General features: G+C 54.3%; 1 pseudogene; it reads left to right on the top strand.

Annotated features, from left to right (window-relative positions):
* The first annotated feature begins 1,379 nt into the window (after positions 1-1,379).
* LOC114218999 (small nucleolar RNA U3) lies at positions 1,380-1,484 on the top strand (annotated as a pseudogene).
* Positions 1,485-4,001: the final 2,517 nt, after the last annotated feature.

Here is a 4,001-nt window from a genome sequence, read left to right as displayed (position 1 = left end):
TGATTGCCTGCCCCCCAACCTGTGGAGGAGAGGCCAAAGAGAGATCACAGGGTCAGAGAAAAGGCCGTAGGGCTTGGGTAGCAAAATTGGGATGTGCCAGTCTCTCTGTTCATTGTGGAGGTTCTTCCAACATTATTGCTTTTGTTTATTGAAACCAACCCCCACGGTGCTCACCACCCTTGGCAGTAGGCCCAGACCTGCCCAGGCCCCAGCCTGCCAGTCCTGGCCAAGAGGACCGGGGGTGGAGGGAGCACTGGCCAGGCCCCATTCCAGGAGCCCTGCTTGCTTACAGCCTGAGGCACTAACCCCCACCCCCTTCTTAACGTCTTGCTTACAAGACAGCATTTGGAGACAATTTCTCATCAGACCTTCTTGTAAACATCCTCCTGGATGAAGCAAGCCTGAAGGAGCCCTTATTAGAAACACCTGCGCCAGACAACGGGCCTGGTGAATGACAGCTTGCAGAGCCGTCCCCGGCCCCCCTGCCGATCCTGGGGCTGGTGAACTGGGTGGGATGGGAAATGCGAGTGAGGGTGTGGGTGGGGGGCAGTCTCTTCCCTCCCTTTCCCCTCTTCCCTAACCCCCCCGAGGGCCAGGGTTTGCTGAGACAGTGCCCTTCCCACTGCGGTGTGAAGGCTTGGTGAACAGAAATCTCTCAGCAGCTGGTTCTTGTGGTGCCCCAAACGCCCCCCATTAGTCACCCCTCAGGTCTCGGAGTTCATCATTGCCCTCTTCAGGTTCTCTAAACAAGATGGCAGCCGCTCTTCTTTGTCCCACACACACACCCAGAAGTGTTAACACACTGAGTTGCTTACCACTTGAAATGAATGAGACTATTCAAGACTTTCAGCACTGTTCAAGTTCGAGCAGAGATAGGAGAGAGGCAGATAGAAGTTCCCCTACGTGGAATTCCTAGGCTGGAAGTAACCTTGGCATGCCAGCAAAAAATACAGGAAAAGCAAAATCAGAGTCCAAAGACCACATCTTCTACTGTAAGGTAGTTTCAAGCCGTCTCCCTTGCTCCGACCAAACATTTTGGCGGGTGGTGATCCAAATCCCCATTTTGCTTAAGAGAAAGCAGCAGGAGAGGAAGAGGGACTATATAAATTGGGCCCTGAACTCCGAAGAAATCAATTCTTGTACCATGAGCATTGGTCTGTGATGGGACCTTCCAGCACTCCCTGCACCCCTCTCCCTCCCACCGTGCCTGGGACCCCCAGCCAAGCACCTCTGCACCTCTTCCTGCGATCCTGCTCACCGATTCTCTCTGCCACTTGTCTACAGACGCCTCTCGGGACCCGCCAAGGCCAGACCCTGCTCTGGGCCATCCTTGGCCCTTGTGGGGGCCTGGAAAATAATCTTCTACTTCTGGGGCTGGAAAGACTATACTTTCAGGGATCGTTTCTATAGTTTGTTACAACTTCTGGGGCTGGACACCCTGTGGAGAGCACCCTTGCTAAGGTGAAGCAGTTAGTTCTAGAGGGAGTAGAGGCATGAGCGTCTGTCTGTCTCTCTGCCCGAGCCATGTTCCCGCCACCCCTCACCCCAACCTCCCTCCCAGCAGGCCACAGAGCTCCGAGTGGGACTGAGGTGGGGGAGACTCACCAAGGACCAGTCTTTAATGAGCGGCGCAGAAAGAGGAAGCACGAGGCTCCATGAAATAAATTAGTGAAATCTCAATTCCGATAAATCCAGTTTCTTAAAAAAAAAAAAAACAAAAAAAAAACACCAGCAACTGGTAGGAAAAGAAAATGTAATTTATGCCTATTGAAAGGAGGCCAGGTTTAAATTGATGAAGTCTCCTGTTTATGTAATAAATCCATTTCCATTCATGTCACCAATATATTTATCCACACATCCTGGTCCAAGTCAAATCTTCATTATTTTATTATTCAACGGGGGGCAGAGGGGAGGGCAGGGGAACAGAGTTCTGTGTCGAATTAATAAAGTCTCACTCTCTCCCCCAGATCCCTCCTTGCACGGGGACAATTTATTCCTAAGAAGAAGGCAGAAGAACTGGATGCAATTTATGTGCTTTGAAAGAGACCCAAACGTAATTAGGCAAAGTCTCAAGTTCACCGAGAAATAAATCCCAGAGAAAGTAGCCGGGGGTAAAATTTACGTTCCCTGAAAGTCTGAAAGCTTCTCTCCCACCGGCCTCCCGCCCCTCCCCCAGGCCACCGTGCTTGGTTCCCAGTTCCCAAAGCCCGCCAGGCCCCAGGGCCCAATATGCTCACAGGCGTTCCCCTCATCCTGCAGGTCCCCAGGGACGCTCACCCTGCCTGTCCCTCCCCACCTTGACCGATACATACCCCTCAGACCACTGTCCCTTCACTCCATAGTCAGGACAGTTACAGGACAGAGGGACTTCTTAGCTTGTTGGGGCATTTGCTCGAGAGAAATGAAGGCTTATGGGGGTGCCTGTGCCTCCACACCAAGTCAGAGGCTTTTCCCGGAGCGAGGCGGTTTCCCTGACAGAAATCCCACAGGCAGCCCCTCTCCAGGTCCGGGGGTCTCACTTCACTCCTGAGGCCCCAGCTTCCTTCTTTCAGGAGGGAAGCACAGGAGATGGTGTGCCCTTTCCCCAGGGGGTTGGATATTTGGTATTTGGGCTAGGTGGTGCAGGTTTTTTAAAGCCATCAATCTGGAGAATCCGGAGTGGCTGGGGGGAGGACAATGATCTGGTGGGAGGTGTTCTCCTGAGGGGGGAGCCTGAGAGTGGGGTGGGCAGAGCAGAGCAGAGCGTCCCCCCACCCAGGGAGGCATGGGGGCGGCCTGGAGCTGTGTGGGGAGGGCACATCCATAGGCGGTTTACAGTTGGGAAACCTCCATTCCCCTCCCCCGCCCACCAGACCAGTCCCTGGGAATGTAGCTGTGTGCGGCCACGAGAGTCAAGATACCCCTAGGACTGATTCTGCCTGGCTCAGAGGCTTCGGGGCACACACAGCCAACAAGCGAAGGCTCCTATTGCTCCAGAGAGACTGTGGGAACTTAACGTAGATCCAGCCTTGCTTAAGGTCCCCCCAGTGAGGAGCTAGGCTCATGGCCCATCCCTAGCCCTGCCTTGTTCCCTCAAGAAACGGGCCATTTTGCTCCTGGCGATCAGGCAAAAGCACCTGGGTAGGTGCTGGAAGGTGAGGTTGAGGTTTGAGCAGAGCTCAGACCCCAGCCACAGAGAGAGAGAGGACAGACAGAGCAAGTAATGGGTAGAAAAAATCAATGGGACTTTGTGCAGGGCGATGGAGTTGGGGCAATGCCCGGGTTTCTGGTAGGAGCACCTGTGTGACCAACTGGTGATACTGTTTGCCCTGGTGAGGAGGGCTGGGGGAGAAGGAGCCAGTGGGTACAAAAGATGATGAGTTTACCTGGAGAAGAGTAGGCTTGGGGGAAAAGCAGGGCTTAGATGGGTTCAGTGTGGAACAACTGAGTTGGCCAAGACTTTGCCATCCCCAGAGAGATGTCTGGTGGAGACACAATTGAGCGTTCAGGAGAGAGCCTGGAAGCCTCTGGCACACAGGTGGTCCCTGACCAGAGGAGCTGCCCTTGTCCGGGAGAGTGTGAGGGGTGAGAGAGGGGCCGAGGCCAAGAGCACGGGAGGGAACCAGGGAAGGCAAGGCCAGAGGGAGGTGGGAGGAGACAGAGAAGGGGGTTTTAAGAAGAGGGACACCCCCAACAGCGTCCAAGGCCAAGAGAGGACAATGCACTAAAGACTGAGATGCCTCCATCCCTGGTATCAGAGAATACTGATGACCTCAGTGAGAGCCCCGCTGGTGGAGTGAGGGGACAGAGTAGAGGCCAGACTTCAGCAGGTGGAGGCAGGGACCCCTGGCCTGTGTGTTGTTCTGAGGATAGGATTAACCTTACAGGATGACTGACATGGCATCACAAAACCAAGTGCTGGGAGAGGGTCTCAGAGAAGGCATGAGGGGGCTGGTTCTCGGAGCAGAAGGCCACTGCACCCTTCGAGAGCATGCGGGGCACTTTTTCCTCCAAGATGGGAG

The sequence above is a fragment of the Eumetopias jubatus genome, unplaced genomic scaffold (genome assembly GCF_037043125.1).
Source record: "Eumetopias jubatus isolate StellerSeaLion01/CBP00866 unplaced genomic scaffold, mEumJub1_p1.0 scaffold_9, whole genome shotgun sequence".
NCBI lineage: Eukaryota > Metazoa > Chordata > Mammalia > Carnivora > Otariidae > Eumetopias > Eumetopias jubatus.
Note: the sequence above shows the minus strand (reverse complement) of the source record. Positions and strands in the feature narration are given on the sequence as shown.